This window comes from Apostichopus japonicus, chromosome 11, assembly GCF_037975245.1.
Source record: "Apostichopus japonicus isolate 1M-3 chromosome 11, ASM3797524v1, whole genome shotgun sequence".
NCBI classification, from domain to species: Eukaryota; Metazoa; Echinodermata; class Holothuroidea; order Aspidochirotida; family Stichopodidae; genus Apostichopus; species Apostichopus japonicus.
This window is the reverse complement of record NC_092571.1, coordinates 13,567,341-13,585,327: the sequence shown is the minus strand read 5'-3', so window position 1 is coordinate 13,585,327 and position 17,987 is coordinate 13,567,341. Positions and strand designations below refer to the sequence as shown.

The following is a 17,987-nucleotide window of genomic DNA, read 5'->3' as shown; positions in this document are numbered from 1 at the left end:
CATGGTCAAACTTTTGTTCCATATACCTCGATCATATCGATTCAATAAACTTGGGCAACCTGCAGAACGTATTGGATAATACACCTCAAATATCACCACTAAACTATTTCAAGATGGATTTTTATTATTATTATTTTTTTATTCAAAGAGGGAAAAAATCATAATGTAATAAATGTTACCTTTTTCTTTCACATAGTTAATTAACTAACTCTATACGAATGACTTTGGTCAGAATGAATAAAATACATACGACACAATCCTGGATAAAAGAGACCAAAAAGTGCTTTGAGTCAACAATAAATTAACAAAATATATTACTCATAAATCTAATATGTTAAATACTACGAGTAATAACGGTATGCAATGATGACTTCGTGGAATGTATTCCGGGCGCTCATATGCCTCCAAACATCGGCTAAAAGTTTTTCCGAGGGGAATCTGTCGAGTTTTGCAATCCCAGCATCAGGACCAGCAGACACAGAAGCCCCGAGTCTGTCAAGACCCGAGTCTGGGACACAGTTTGAAAGTCTCTGACCATGACACATGGTGCACTACCAGGCTTCTCGGCCTTTTGGCTAAGATCATGTGTAGTATCTGTTCCCTTCGGGAATGGTGATACACACCCGACGATGATCACACAGTCACAGTCCCGATGCAAGGGGATTGGGGCAGAGAGCGAATCAGTCGTTTGGTAGTTTGGTTTTCGTGCCCAGGTTCTTTCCTGGGTGACTTTTTCTTAAAAAGTACCAGGAACAAATGAAGGCAGTGTGTCGATAAACATCTCGTCTAGCAGAAGACCGATTGAGAGTATACATATTACTAAGGCAGATATTACCCTGTGTATACTTGAAAATAATGCAAACCAATCGGACTCCACCCTAGGGGCACAACCCGCCTGAAGGTGCCAGAAGAAGGTGCCAGAAGGATGACCGTGCCACAGGATGAAGACGAACCAAACGAAGCTTGTAGCCCAACACCCCACTCATAAGCCCATAGAGGCTAGGGACATCCGCGCCTTATTTAATATTGTATCCTTCAAGTTGAAGGCGATTTTCGCCGTTTATCTGGGGCTGCCTTTTTTGGACGGTGGTGTGCTGGGGAAGGCTGTTTTGTTTCGCTGCGTGCTGGTCGTCCTTTTGTGGTTTTTTGAATGTTTCAGTGGGTGGTTGGGCGTTTTGTCTCTACAGGTCGGTGGGCGTATGTACTTTATTTTTGGCTCGCTTGACCTGAGTTTCGTTTGTAAGGATGGGGTGGTTTGGTAGTGCCGTTTGGCCGTGACGTTTTGTATCCCGTTCGACGGGTCACGTAAAAAGCATATTGGATCCTCAACGATCGATAGCGTACACCATGCCAATACAGGCCGAGAGTGGAAAGGTGTTTAATTTCAACAGAGATTTGTTATAGCGCCCTCGACTGACTAACAGTCAGACGATTTGGTAGAATGATACTGCTTTAATTGCACCCATATGAAGCAACGTCCTTAGTGGTTTTTTCAATGTTTGAGTGGGTGGTTGGGGGTTTGCCTCGATCGGTGGGCGTATTTACTTTTTTGGCTCGCTTGACTTTTTGAGTTTTGTTTGACAGAATGGAATGGTTGAGTAGTGCCGTTTGGCCGTAACGCTTTGGATCACGCAGGGCGGGTCACGTAAAAAAAAGCAGTCCTTCATTTGAGAGCTTAAAAACGTAGCTATTCGTGAAGTAATTTAGCCAAGAAAGCCGCAACTTTTCGTCATTTGTAGACAAGCCTCTTTACTCGCAGGTTAATAAATATTCTACGCTTCTCTTTGAAATTGTAACGTGGTGTAAATTAGCCTCAGTTGAGTCAGTCGTGGCACCAATCATGCTCTTTAAGTTGCAAGCTACACACATGAGCATAAAGAAAAATACAAATCTTATTTAGTAACATATGTACAAGGATTGTTGTTGCTTTTGGCACTTGTCATTAGAAAAAAAAGAGAGTAATCGAGCGAATTGATAGCGACCCTGAGTTGAATATGTTACCTTAAAGGTCAGATATGATTACGTAAAGTGACTGTCACTATCTGATAACAATAAAGTATGTCATTAATTGTAGTTATATTTTCCATTCTTCGTAACAAGACCAAGACCCCTAACACGACAGTAGCACAGTCATGTAATTTTATGTCACAACCATATACCGAAACCTGTGCAATTGAAACAGTTGCTCTCGGAGCGTTCAGGCGGACAAAATACGCGTCGGTTTGGGCAAATCCACCTAATATACATGGCTTGATCAGTTTGTACTCTGAATAAGAGACAGCCGTCATTATAAACTGAAGTGTGTTATAACACCGTAACACACGTTGATATGGACGAAATAATTGGCGAAACCTAAGTGGTTAGTCCAGTCAATACATATATGCATAGGATTGTGTATTTAGTATTTTCTGTATGTAAGTCCTTCTCAGTAGCAGCTGGTCATGAATCTAACATATGCAACATGTGCAGAAATTATAACACATATTATTGGGTACCCACCTTTACCCGTGTTACATGATATAGCCATGATAAGCGGCAGGGACATTGTATACAATGAGTCATGCACAGGTCCCCTGTCACACACCTGAATGAAGAAAGGTAATTGAATAAGTCAAAGGATCTGAACATGTAATCGTTATAGAATATTAACCAATTGATACTAGCACTCTGGATTAATCGTTTTATATGATTTCAAATTAAAACGCATTTAACACAAATCAAGAAATAATATAGAAGCTTACTGTTTTAAATTGTTACATCTGAAATGACGAAACAAAGTCGTGATTGATTATTAATGGACTATTGTCATGAACAAAATTTTCCACTTCAAACCACGTGATATTCATAGGGTTGTTGCGGCTATTATTATTAAATAGTTTAAAAGTGTTCTGGGTTGGCGGGACGTGGGGCAGGGACTGGGCGAGACAACCCCTCGCCCCGGACGCGAATTTTTTTCCCAAACAGGTTTGCAATTGTGTGTAAATAATCGCTCAGGATTGCTCGGAAAAGTTACGTCATAACGATAGAAACCTTATCCATTCGTTGCAACGAAGATATACCCGTTCAAAATTACCAGCAGCTTTTCGTAAATATATGTAGATGTGTTTGGAATTGGTTTAGACATATTGAGCACACTAGTATTGCATGATCTACTTTGATTGGTAGTTGGTTTTCGTGGAGTGCGGACGTGTTTTCGGCTGCTCTTCACTTTTCGTTGACCACACACTTTGTGTTTTTTACGTTGGCCTTTCAATAGTTTGTAGTTTGTTTAGTGTAGTTTTGGCTTTGTTTCGTGATTTTTTTTCGTAGGTGCGTGGCTTGCCACACCCCTAGCTGTCATGGCGGCTCGCTGTGAGAGCAAAATCGTATTGTTGAGTTTTTCGGACGAGGCTAAGGTCGTCCCCGGACGAGTTTTTTTTTTCAGTTTTGACGCGCTTCAGCGTAAACCTCTTCGGGGTATGAATGTTTTTGATGTTCGGTTCACCTCGCAGGCTGCCCGAGTCCGAGGTGTCCATGTGTTGGAGGGAGTTGAGGGACTGAAGGTCACACCGTATGACAGTTCGGTGTGGGTGACAGTCCTCCAGTTCCCTCTGGACATGTCTGAACAGGTTGTTCTGCGGACACTGGGGCGTTTTGGGAAAGTGACCGACTACGAGGAGCCGGAATTCCTTGAATGTAAGGGTGTCAAGACCGGGACTAGACGATTTAGAATCGAACTGAAGTCCGATATCCCCTCTACCTTGTGGGCTAATGGGCACAGGGCCCACATTGCATACCCGGGCCAGCCTCGCACTTGTTGGAGGTGTGGGTCTGGAAGGGCATGAGGCCAGGTTGTGCCCGAACAAGCGGTGTCGCCGCTGTTTACAGGTTGGGCATACCCTGGCCGACTGTAAAGGGATATCGTGTGTAACTCGTGTGGGAAAACGGGCCATCTCGCCCGTTTATGCCCAGACCGCTCATACGCCGAGAGAGTGGCTACGGGCGTGGCTGAAGCGGTCCCCGTTCCGGCCTCTGACACTGTATCACCTGATGCTCCGTTGATCGCCCATGTGTCCGACACAGCGCCCCGGTGGAGGATTTGTTCCCCCTTTCGTGTCCCACCTCGTCTGCCGAGACTGCCCACTGAGGCGGAGCTGGACAAAACGGCGGAGATGGTACTAGCGGAGTGGCATGCGGAGCAGGATGCCGTTTGTACTGGTTCACCGGTAGCTGCGCCCGCCATCGGTGATATTAGTCGGGCCCCGAGTCAACTGGCCCAAGAGACATTAAGTGGCCCAGATTCTGACTCGCCAATGAAGGACTGCACTACAGCCTTAGTAGTTGTGGCTAAGGAGTCCTCCGATTGGATTGATGAGACGAAACAGGCCACTGATCTCATTGACTCGAGTGGCCCTTCCACCCTGCCCGCAGTCGCTTCTGCTATACCGGACACGATGGTCGCTAGTGGACCTCCTGTTCCTGACAGGGAGGTCCACTCGATCAAGGTTGACGGGGAGCTAAGAACTCTGCTCGCTCGAAGGAAAAGGGGGAACACTCCCGTATTGGGAAATCTTCGCAGGTAATGCACAAACCTGTCGTCTACTATCGTGACGGCGTACCCCGGATGAATTTTGGAGTGAGTTAGTTGTTAGGTGTGGCGGGGGGGGGGGGGGGTTGTGTGGTCGTTACGGTCGTTTTGGTGGTTGTTAAACAGACTGGGATTGTTTTTGGTTTTGTTGACCTTTGGTCCGTGTCCGTTTCTTTGCACGTAAAAAGCACATTGTATGATCTACTTTGATCGAAGATTTCTGTCAAGGCATTAATCGATAACATCGCACAGTGAAAGTTTCGTACAGGGTGCATCACACATGTGCTGTAGGCCTATATATTTTTATTTATTTTTATTTATTTGTTTGCCACAAAAGTACAAAGTGGAGGAAGTCTTCCAACTGTGTACACAGTGCAGTGACGGAAATATATCCTACTGTACACTATACTGTTTTGCGTATATTCATTCAAGACTGTACTCCCGTCGTGAAGTTGATTTTGGTGTAGGCCTACCCATTCCACGAAACGATTTCCGATTTCAATAGAACGGCTGACGAATCTTGGATGACGTAAACACGAACCCGTGTCAGTGTGTAACCCCGTATATGTCTTCGAACCTACAAGCGATGGTCATTATTGATGCTGACGTAACGAGCAATCTGATTGGCTGAAAACTCCGTTATTGCAAACCTGTTTTGGAAAAAATAATTCGCCCCCGGACGGGGCCGCAGTAGCGTCACGCACTTCACTTCTCTAGCGCGGGATGCAATCCATATCGTTGTTGTATCATTCCGCCGGAGCATTGAATTGTAGAAGAAAAGCTAGGCAACCAAATAGTCGATTTTAAGTCTCACATACATGATAATATTATTAAACCAACTTGGAAACAGTGGTAACCAAAATAAAAACATATGAAATACGACTGTAATAAAAGGACAATGTTTGCTAAAGTCTATGAGGGTTGTCTCACCTTGATTACTTACAATTATCTTATATTGAGTAATAATCAGTACGATATAAAGTTGTTGAAATATAAAAACTTGCGTCAAAGGATTCCTCATTTTAGCCTTAAATCTTTAGTCTTTAATAGATACGTATAACAACTCATCCAGTAGTGAATCTGGTTAAGTTAGATATTAAATATGTAAAATTCACGAGCATCGACAATCAATTGCATACTTTAAAAGCTTAACGCATTATAATTTCTTACAGAAAATGCTGACACAGGGAAACCTCAGTTTGACTTGCATGTATAAAATAAAATCATCCGAGCGATTTCAACTGCTTTGAATCCATTAAGGTTAAAAGGTTATGAAAACACTACAGACATCAGCAGACTTCCTTCTCTCGAAACTACAAGTTAAATTATTTGTTATTGTCACGTAGCCATAAAGAAAATAAATCATTGTCAGCCTGGTCATTTTCATTTTGAATCAGCACATATATTATTCAAATGAAACACAAACAAGTGCGCATGCACGGGTTTTACTGAGGAACAACTCCTTGTTTTGATTCATAAACAGCGCTCCTCGCTTTACAGACAGATGCGCGAAATATTGCAATAAATTTATCATATTTACTGTGAACAATTGTCACAATATCGCGATCTATCGATATGGGATTTGTACCTGTGATACATTATTTTCTCATTTTTCTGATCACTTTTTCATTTTCCGAAGATATTGATTGTGATTATCACTGTCAAGATGGACCTACAGTAAATTCAACAGACTGTTATGTGGTTGTAGGCTGTGACTTAAAGTTTCCAAAAATTTCATTTTCATATTCATTTTCATATTCATTTTCATCTATATATATATATTTAGATTTGAACTTCACCGAACTGGCTACCGATGATGATGTTCTTCCAACTCCCTTTCTTTACTCTGGAATGTTCCGGTATTATGAGGATCATACTTATGATCGTTTTCTATTCCAAGTTGAATACCTTTATTGTGACCATGAGGATTGCTTTTTTACCTTTAATTTTTCAATCCTAAATATCCAACTAGACGATGCTGGAACTTATCAAGTTGACATAAAGTCTACAAACAGCGACTGGACTGTCGGCCCGACTGTATTGCAACACACATACCGTCTATTTGGTAAGCTCTGTCTAACATTTATCTACTCATACCCATTTATGTATGACTAAAAGCCGTCGAGTGTTAGAGACATATGCTCAGAGTAACCAAAACCATATAAACATCTGGCAAAACGTTACTGTAAATTTAAAAATTCTTTACATGCATTGATGAAAAAGTTATTTTGATTGAACAAGAAAAAAACGGACTGAAATATCCAAGTGATTAGCTGTTCGAGAAATAATAAAAAAGTTTAATAAAAAGTAATACAAAAGAAAACTTTATTCGTTAGCAAGGATGGCATCATGTGTCTTTTCGTTTTCTGAAGTGAATTTGAATATATTTCCACATTATAGAACTACCATTATAAACGGATGGTTATTAGGTAAGGTTGGTAAGGGGACATTCAAAATGGAGACTGATATTCAGTTCTTTGCCAAATTTTGAAATATTCTTTGAAAACGAAGATTCTACCAAAAAAGCAATGGAAGGTAAATAAAGGTCTCACCATTTGTAAGTGCGTTTTACTAATCTTCCTACCATATGAGTCCACGAGCCTGTTGTATTTAAACTGTGATAAAGTAACACTAAAAATAATTTGATGCGGATGATCGAGTACCATGAATATATTAATTTACCTGGATGTGAAACCAACAAAAGAAAAAACAGAATAGTAAATCCGGATTTTTTTGTTACCTCATATATACCTCAATACCTCATATGGAAGATGTTATTTTAGGCTTCAATTGCTAATAAGTTCTTATCTACACTGTTGCATCACATTTTGAATTCACTCGTCAGGTCACCAGAGCAGTTGAAAGTAGAATGCTCACGAATTCAGTTTTGTTAAATTTTCACGTGAGAGCGTCATCACTTTCAGGTACAGTCATTCCGTTTTTGAAGAATGTATCACTTTACAATGATGAAGATAATGTATATATGCTTATGTTCTGTCAATGCTTCATTTCAAGCTCCACGTTGTATTCTCTGTTTTACTCGGTCTAACTCAGTATGAAAGTATAGTAATGACATTCTTTACATACTAAAACTTGTTTTGACGTAACCGGAGGGTACTGTTTCAAAAGCCGAATTTAAGCATTAAATAAATAGCAAGAACACAAACAAGGACAACAAACGATTCATACGAACACCCTTAAAAATATATTTTTTCATTAAATAACAATGTTATATTAAAATCATTAGCCTACTTCTTAGCTAATATAACTAATCAAATTAAATAGAAAAACAAAGCGAGGTTTAAATTTCGAAACACACTCGTACATGCATGTTGTCATGTCGGAAATATATTTTCCAGTCATGCACAGTTGAAAGCAAATTAACGCATGCGCACTGTAACAAAGATCACTTTCTATCTCTAATAAGAGTTTTCAAAATAAATGTAGGCACAAACGCACGTCTGCGACGTTGGACAACTTTAAAAGTCGTTAGTTATTAAAACATGGATGGTTACATTGGTTCAAAGTTGTTTCATCTTGCCATTTTCCTGGTATTATATACTTGTAATGTTATCGGTTGTAACTATCACTGCACAGAAGGACGAACAGTAAATTCAAAGGAATGCTATGCTATGCTAGGCTGTGACCTCTCGTTCTCGGATATTGCTGTTAATAAAGATCATATTATATTATCTATACATGAAATAGATGTATACATATATGGTTTACGAGTAGCGATGAACTTTACCGGACGTACTAATGGAGACGTTCCCTCTAAAGGAACTTACTCATTCAATGCCATACAAATCAGACAGAATCAGACAGTCAATCGATATTTATTTGAAGTAAAAATAGAATATATCGAGGAAGATCTATCCCACTACCGACCTGAAGTTACTAAGGTTGATTTTTCTTTCTCCATCTTAAACCTTCAACGAGAGGATGCTGGTACTTATCATCTGTCATTGGCTGATTCTTACTCCCCGTATACTCTTTACTCTCATTACACCTATCATATCTTTACAGTCTACCAACCTCCTACACCTCTTGTTTGTCAAGGCCCCTCCTCATCCCCATCTGGCTCTTACCACGTAACTATATCTTGTTCAATAACAAACGGGTTTCCACCGATAAATCTGGAAATGATTGAGACCGACGGCTGTGATTTTCAGAAACATTACATAGATGATAACGGTATTCAAGAGCTTTCTATTAACGTCATGTCTTGTGATCAGAACTCAATCGTTGGATGCATCGCTACTCAGGAACAGCTGGAGTTCTTTTCTACACCGCAGTATTCTGGCCGATGTGAGTTTAACATCTCTAAAAGTAATCCAGGTGAGTTTATTGTCATTTTTATTATCAACCGTGTACGCAAATGATATGAAAGAAAAAAGTGTCTATTCATTATTTGTATAGCCATCGCTTAACATATAAATATACCCCACCCCAAGAAGAAAAGAATCGTTCAAATTTAACAAACTATCCAAGACCAATTTCTGAATACTAAATCATACCAACAGAAACTTTTACTTTTCTAACTGCTTATTCCCCGTTAATGTTGAAGTATCCAATTTTAATCCAAAATGACTTTAAGCCCAGTGTTTCCTTGCACACGTTGCTCCGAAGTCGGTGGGCTGGTGGGTATGGTTAAGGGACTTCTTGTTTTTGATCCCAAGCTCCATTTTACAGGCGCCTCCTGGTATTCCTGTCCTGTCATTGCCAGGTTCATTTTTGTAAACGTTCAACGCTAACGTACAAAAACACGTGAACTTTCTTCAAGTGATATTTATTGATAAGTACAGTGATACAAAGAAGCCTTGTTATGTTGTTTAATAGTCTTAAATTTTAAGAAACGGAGACCTGCACGCAGGGGCGGATATAGCTACATTAGAACATGTTATAACCATGGAAGACGGCACAATTGCATGATTGACATAAGATTTTGACCTTAGAGCCTAAAATAGTATGAATTAAATATTAGAATAAAATAAAACTGCTGGCAAACTGCTTATCCACTAGAGAGCTTGTGTGGGAGAATGTGTAAAAGTAAGTTGGCCTGACGTTTGATTCTAGCAGGATCTTCTTCAAAGGCTAAATGACAAGTATTAGGACAAATATAAGGACAAATATTAGCACAAATATAAGGAAATACTTATAACCTTTGTGTGGTGACCTAGTTGAGGCAGCATATTTTTGTAATTAAAAGTGGACTGTTGTTTCCGTTTTGGTGTATGTCGAATGAGTGAAGATGTAGTGTGGGCTCATGGCAGATTTAAATAGTAGAATAAGCGACATTGCTTACCCTACGTTCACTATGTGAAACATTCAGTCATATTCAGTTCACATCCGTTTGTTTTTTAAGAGAACCACCGACATCTCTGCACAACCTTGTCAGTGTGACATTCGCTTTTCAGGTTGAAGGCGATTTTCGTTTCATTTTTTAAGATTTCACGCAGTATTTCATTGAAATATAAATGAGATTTCGATTCTTTAACATTTAAAAGTTACTTAGCCAAGCACCGGGCGCAAAAGCTATGTACAGCGTCAAAGGATTATTTCGCATAACCAGCGTTTAGTTTATATTTACCTGTATACACACACACACACATTACTGTCATATAGTCATATGGTTTGCAAATGGAAACTATGAAGAGATAACTCGTACATTTGTTATCATCATCCATTCTCTGAGAGTAACAAATGGTAAGCTGAACATTGAAAGGATAAGCGAGAAAAATAAACATTGGTTCTTTACCTTCTACAATCCACACTCCGAAGGCAGATTAACAGGAATTGAGAAATACTATATTATTTCACTGAATACTGTGACCAAAGTATTTTATTTTCCTGTGTTAACACTTCCGTGCATGCGCACGATCCTTAACCTCTTCTAGAATACCTTCTGTCTACTATTGGTTTCTATCGAAAGAAGACTTCACTGCAAAGTTAGTCGGCGGTCGTTATAAAGCACAGCGTAAACATTGTTAAAGACGACACTGCAGAGTTAGACAGCGGTGTTCGTAACGTACATGATAATCATTGTTAAAGATCAGATATCTTTACAAATGGAGATTTTACAATTTTTTATTTTATTTGTCGTAATGTCCCAGTAAATGTCATTGTCTGAGTGTATCGATTGTAATTTTAATTGTCAAGATGGACCAGCTATCAGATTGACAGGTTTTTATTCTGTTGTAGGATGTGACTTTGCCTTCTGAGATATTTCCTTTTCATATAAATATGAATTATATATATATACTACGATTTCAGTTGAACTTCACTGAGATGGCCCACATCGGAGTGACATCTGCCCGTACCTTTGCTGAAACTGAGCTGTTATGGTCAAATGGTGAGCATATAGTAAATCAATATTTATTTTAATTACTCACTTGAAAATTATTCATCGCATTTTTATGATTTGGGTTTTACAGTTCTAAACCTCCAACCAGAAGATGCTGGAACTTACCATGTGCCATTGGTCGATTATGATCATAATATTATACATGCTACTCTCCTGCAGCATACTTACCGTCTGTTTACAGTTTATCATCCTCCTTCACCTCCCCTTTGTGACATGAAAACTCTTACTTTACTTCAGAATAATAATTTTCACTTTGAACTGACATGTTCAAGACCAGACAAATATATCCAGTTGTAGAGTTGCTTGCTATTGAAAAGAGGGAATTTTGAGAAACACTATTATTCACTTAAAAGTAACATTTAATGTGTTTAAAATTTATATTACTTCGTGTAGTAGTACTTCAACAGTTGGCTTTGTTGCTACTCGGGGACACTTGGACTTCATGTCCAACACCAGTTGCTCTAATAGTTGTGCTTGTGAAGTTCCAAAGACATATCCAGGTAAGACAAACTGTTATCTGCTTCAAGCGATTCTAGGTCACCGGTGCTTTCAATGTATTATTCATACCTCGTTCATGTTTTTAGTGGCAAAACACGTGCTTTTATATAAACTAGCAGGAGTGGGCTGGGGATAATACCGAAACTATTGGCCCAGTAAAATGGGTTGCAGTCATAAATTGCTTAGCACTCTTTAAATTATATTTCGTGGGAGAGTGATACTTTTGGCATCCTGGTTGGAATAATTTCTCCGTCGATAGGGCTGGTAATAGTACCGCATAAACTTGAAGGCTACTTTAAGTTTTAAACTTATGCACACTCCTCGTCGGCTTACAAAAGAGACATGGGTGTCTTGTAATGTTGTTGTTCGTTTTTCATGCAGTCCACAACTTACTATCACGCACAAGATCAATTCCGTCTCATTAAATATATGAAAAGTATTCTAAGTTCAAGGTTGTCTTGCCTCACAACATTTTCGTATTTCAGTGTTTTTTATCCCTTACAGACTCAAGTATCAAATACGTTTACTATCGATGTACGCATAAACAATGAATTCCTAACAAGATAATTATTAAAGTACAGTAAAACGCTCTCAGGTGTTTCTACTTATCATATATCATAGACTGATGATAACTCGCGTATACACTTTACTCTCATCACATCTAACAACTCTTTACATTATACCAGCCTTCTACACCTCTTATATGGCAAGGCCTCTCCTCATCTCCATCCTATAACACGTCGCCCTATCTTGTTCAATAACAGACGGGTTTCCACCGATAAATCTGGAAGTAATCCAATGCGAGGGCTGTGATTATCGGAAACATTACACAGCTAATAACGGACTAAAGAGCTTTTAGTCTACGTTACTTATTGTGATCAGAACTCAACCATTGGATGCATCTGTACCCAGGAACAGTTGAAGTCCCTTTCTACATCACAGTGTGCTGACAGATGTGAATTTAACATTCTCCAGAACCGATCAAGGTAAGTCATTACTTTAAGTCTTTACGTTATTTGAACGGGAAAATGTATCTTAAAGAAAACAAGACAGCGACATTCTTTATGAAAATTTCTAGTTCAGTATTTGCATATTTTATTGCTGTAACATTCATTAGTGTAATATTAACACTAACATTATAACTGGTATTTTGTGTCACGAATATAAGTTTAATGTTATAACGATCAATGAATACAATCATCACATAATAAACACCTTTGAATTCAAAGTTAGTAAAGTTGATATAAACTATAAAAGATTATTGCAAAGAATGGTTATAAAGGTCATTCGTGAGAAAATGTAATTGCCACTTTTTTTTTAAACTTACCATGCTTTCAATTGTGAAAGTAAAACATAGAAGTGTAATTTCTCTTCTGTTTTTCCTACATACAGGCTAACGATTTGAATAGTTGCTTTGATTCGTGAAAAATTACTTCCTTAATTGATTTGTTTTTAATCTAATCTGTTTTCAAACAATGTTCAATAACGAAACAAAGCACACTGTATTTTTATGATACTCTCATTAATAAGTTTAGTGATTAACGACTGTCTCGGATAAACAGAGATTTTTCTTTGTAGGGATTCTTTTCAACACATTCCAGACAGCTCGGTAGTTACGAAATGAGTAACAATAAAATAAGTAAGTTTATGCCATTGCGAGTTTTGCAGTGGCTGTTAAATGCATTTAAAAACTTTAACCCTTATGCGGAGGAAGAAAGTATTGTGTTTTTCTATGAACAAAATATATGAAGACATGCTTCATCCAATTCCTAATTTGATTAATTTGTGCCAAACATAACTTCTTCTCTTGATATGTCATCAACTACTTCAAAATAAAAACAACGTTGCTGTTATTACATCACATTTAACAAATAGTGATTTATTTGATAGTATTACTATTTTTGAACCATTAAAAAAGTGCGATAACATATATACTTGTGCTTAAAGCATCTCTTTAAGTTAATTTTTTTCAATGCCATTATTTATTTAAATTCTATTAACAATGTGGTTGATTAGGTTGGATAAGTAAAATTATAATTTAAAGTTTGTTTATGTAGGACAAAACGTCCCCCTTTTTTTGTGAAGTTACATTATCCATCGTCCGTCTATGGATGTTGCTTTTAGAATGCAACAGTCTGACTGAGCCGAAAGTTTTATTTCATTCTTTGAAACGTTCATATTAGCATCATTTATTCCAAAAAGAGTACACAGGCGGAGATTATTCATTGTATTTGTTTTCCATATGATTAATGGATTTTGTTCTGAAGTTTATATCGTAGAGAGAGGGTTACGCCAGGGGTGTCCCCTGTCTCCATCATGTTTTGTTTAGCGAGTCTCACTCTAGGCTTTTAGAAAGGGACTTGAGAATTTTTCCATTCGTTGTGCCATGTGCGGCCAAAGTGAAATGCGTTCAATATGCAGATGTGGTCACGTGTGTGGTTTCGAGTCTGAGGATTTATCTATTTTTGAGAGAGCTACTGGGGCAAAATGCTTTTTACGTTACCCGCCCTGCGGGATCCAAAACGCCACGGCTAAACGGCACTACCCAACCATCCCATTCTGACAAACAAAACTTAAGTCAAGCGAGCCAAAAAAGTAGATAAGCCTACAGACCTGCAGAGACAAACCCCCAACCACCAACTCAAACACTCAAAAAACCACAAAAGGACGAACAGCACGCAGCGAAACGAAACACCCCTCCCCAGCACAACAGCGTCCAAAAAAGGCAGCCCCAGATAAACGGCGAAAATCGCCTTCAACCTGAAGGCGAATGTCACACTTCACCGCCTCCAGGACTGCTTGCCAACTGGCAAATTTCCACCTAAAAACCATCTCACATCTATTCCTCCAAACAAGTCTTGACAAGCTCTGTACCACCCGACCAAATGAACGGAAATATCGCTCTCTCCAACCGCACCAAGACGCGACGCGAAATTGGGTACACCGCGCCCGGGTACCACAAGATGGGCACAACAAAACAATTAATAACGGTGACTTTCCCCAAGATCGAAAACCAGCGGGTGCCAAAGGTTTCGAGCCTGCTCTCAAATACCTCAGCCCTCTCGTTCCAGGTGACATCACAAGGTGCATCGTATCCGAACCATATACCATTAATTTTGATATTCTGACCCGACCACGATGCACTGAATGGTAAGTCTCTGTATCTCCAGCTACCAAGGCGAAGACCCTTTGTCTTGTCTGGATTCAACTTCGCCCGGTAGCTCTCTCAGAGATAGATAAATCCTACGAGAGGGCACGAAAGGAGCCCAGACTCGAAACAACACACGTGACGTAATCTGCATATTGAACGCATTTCACTTTGGCACCCCTAGCACAACGAATCGAACAAGGCTCGAGTCCCTTTCCAAAAGAAAAGACGGGAGAGGGACTCGCTATACAAATTATAAAGTAATGGAGACAGATAGCACCCCTGGCGCACTCCCTCTCCACGTTAAAAACCTCTGAACAAAACCCATTAACGATCACGGAACTGAAACTTTCCTGATACAAAACAGAAATCCATTTACAAAAATTTGGGTGCAACTGAAACATCTCTAATACATTCATTAAAAAACCGCGATCCACCATGTTAAAGGCCTTCTGCCGGTCAAGAGAGACCAATGCACATGGCAGATCACGCTCAATAACAAAGTCGGTCAAGTCGCGCATCAACCCCAAGTTTCTGCTGGATGCAATGACCCTTCACTGCACACGTCTGGAGATCACCCACAAGGTGCGGCATAGCCAGTGCAAGGCGGTTGCACAAAGCCTTAGCCAGCAACTTGTAGTCCACATTTAACAAAGTGATCTGGCGCTTGTTATGGGGATCCAAGGGGTCCCCATACTTGGGCAGCAAAGTAATCATGCCCAGACGTTGACTTTATTTTAACAGTTCGTTTTGGAAGGCGTCTTCGAAGACGACTCTGATGTCGGGTCCGATTATAGCCCAGAAGGTTCGGTAGAACCTTCCCGGAAGCCCGTCGGAGCCCGGGGACTTGCCATTCTTCATCTTCGAAAGCGCCTTTCAAAGCTCAACAGTGGTTATTCCGCCCCAAAATATCATTAACTTCGTGGGGAACAGTTTTTGAGATTCCCCTCAATAATTCGGCCTGTGCCGACAAGTCGATATTGCCACGCGCAAACAGACTCGAATAATAATCTTTGTACACGCAGACAATGCCGTGAGGGTCGCCAACCACGGTCCCATTAGTAGCGCGCACTGATGGGACACGGATGGGCTAACGGAATGGTAAACCCTCAGTGAATTGCGCTCCTCAGCCTCCACCGCTTCGACACAGGCCCTGACGCGGGCACCGTGGTACTTTTCATCGAGATAAGTCTGCAAAGCGATGACAGCAGAGGGGTCGCCAAACTTCACCTCCGCGCACAGCTTCAAGAACTTCTCTCCGCCGCCGTGCGCGGGTCACGCAATACTGAATTGCGTAGCGTTTGATGCGCAACTTGAAACCATCCCACCATTGGGATGTAGAGGCAAAGGCCGGCTTCAATCTTTGCCATCCTTTGTACCTGGTTTCGAAACCTTGGCGGAACTCTGCCTCGCCAATAATCTGACCGTTAAGCTTCCATAGGCCCCGCCCGATCGGGAATATGGAAGGCAAAAGAAAACGTGCTACAACAGTGTAATGGTCAGAGGGCGGACAGCTCAGTGTCACGCAACCCGAAAATCTAAAACTTACGGGCGCATACACTCCGTCTATCCTGGAGGCATCTTCTCTGTTGGGCCTCACCCACGTATACACCGTACTACACGGGTGCATATGCCTTCATACATCGGCTAAAGGGTGTGCCGAAGTGAATCTGTCCAGTTCTGTGATCCCAGCGTCAGGACCAGCAGATACAGAAGCCCCGAGTCTGTCAAGACCCGAGTCTGGGACACAGTTAAAGTCTCCGACCATGACACATGATGCACTACAAGGAAAAAAGGAAGGCAGCGTGTCAAATGTGTTTCTTGCAGGCAAACGCAGTTGACCTCCATTGACTTACATTACTGGATAATGCGACTGCGCTTGCGATGATCCCTCATGCCATTCACGTTCAAAGTGGCAACTGAAAGTGTATGGGCCATGAGAGTGCAATGAGGCAAAACTACGCCGACGACGATTCCGTAAGCTTCAAGCGCCATAGACGACATATCATTGTCCGATTCGTCACTTGAAGCCGACCTTTTTATAGAGGGTTCCCCCATCTTGTCGTACCAGCTCCTCCCAGTGGCACGTTTCGGCTCGGTGATCACCGAGCCTCCAGAGACTTGATGACCACCGAGCCTCCGGAGTCGCCGTCAGACAGAGCTTCCGGATCTGGCGACACCGGCGCCGGAATGGGGACGGAGCTGGACGAGTTGATGGGGGAAGCCGGTAGAGACCATGTGTCCGCTTCGCGGTGTGGTGGAGGTGGTGTGGGATCAGAGTTGGGGTCTGCAACGTCGTAAGAGGGTGAACCAGGTGCAGGGGAGGGTAAAATCCCATCAGATTCCCCCTCCTCTCGTGAAGCTCCCATCCGAGGCAGTAGGTGCGTCGGAACTTGACGCCTTAGACTTATTCCACTATTACTCATAGAAACATGTCCATCCTTCCCACAGTTTGAGCACACAACCTCGTTTTGGCATGCGGTGCTATCATGCCCAAGACAAAGACAGCGCCCACATTTCTTGTTCGGCCAACCCTTAGCTTCGTGCCCGGTCTCCTCACACCCGAAGCAGGTACGGGGCTGACATGGATATCGCACGTGGGCTTTATGCCCTGCAATAATTAGGAAGGAGGGAATGTCCTGTTTCAGGTCGATCCTAAGCTGTCGGTGCCCGTTCAATACCCAGGGGCCTGTGCATAGGAGCACATTTTGGCAGCCTTGACAGCCCCAAACCGACCTAAAACAGTTGAGACAAGTTCCTGCCGCACCTCTAGTCCTACATGGATGAGATTTACCTATACAGATCGCTCGTAATGGAGTAACTGGGTAACTGTCATCCCCTCGACGTTACTCAGCAACGTGACACCCTTCTGACGGGCCACGTCACTGGTAAAACGTAGATCGTACGTATTACGACCACCGAGAGCTTGCAAAGAATCAACCAGAAATCACCAGAATCACCAGAAATAGAATCCCGCCGCTGCCACCAATGGAAATCTGTCTCGAAACCAACCGTAGGGAAGGGACGGTAGATGGGGGACGGGTACAGATTAACTCTAAATCAGGAAGCAGACACCAGACCCCAGAGTTGTAATATTAAAAAAAGGTATAATATATCTCATCTCGTTCTAATTCTACATCGAATACGTTAAATATATACATTGGTCTAGTAAGGCGAAGCTTCTCGTCTTGCACCCGACCGAAAACGAAATAACCTTAATTACCCCAGAAATCCCCGTAAACACACGTCCCTGAATAAACTGTAAAATATGGCTTCGACCAATCAGAGATTACCTGTACAGAGCAACAGTGCGCTGCGACCAATGGAGTCGGCTCACACACACCCACCTCATTGACTGCCTAAGCCTAGCACAGGAATACAGCGAAATAAGAAAATTACGCAATTAGTTT

The 17,987-nt window shown here is 41.2% G+C and overlaps 1 protein-coding gene across 1 annotated transcript in view; it reads left to right on the top strand.

Annotated features, from left to right (window-relative positions):
* LOC139975684 (uncharacterized) overlaps positions 1-17,987 on the top strand; it is a 113,097-nt gene that overhangs the window by 82,095 nt on the left and 13,015 nt on the right. Inside the window, exons 1-3 of the transcript XR_011795829.1 lie at positions 9,213-10,919; positions 11,325-11,431; positions 12,194-12,415. The gene's annotated coding sequence lies outside the window, so the exon portion shown is untranslated. Of the gene's footprint in view, positions 10,920-11,324; positions 11,432-12,193; positions 12,416-17,987 lie in introns of the transcript that reaches the window.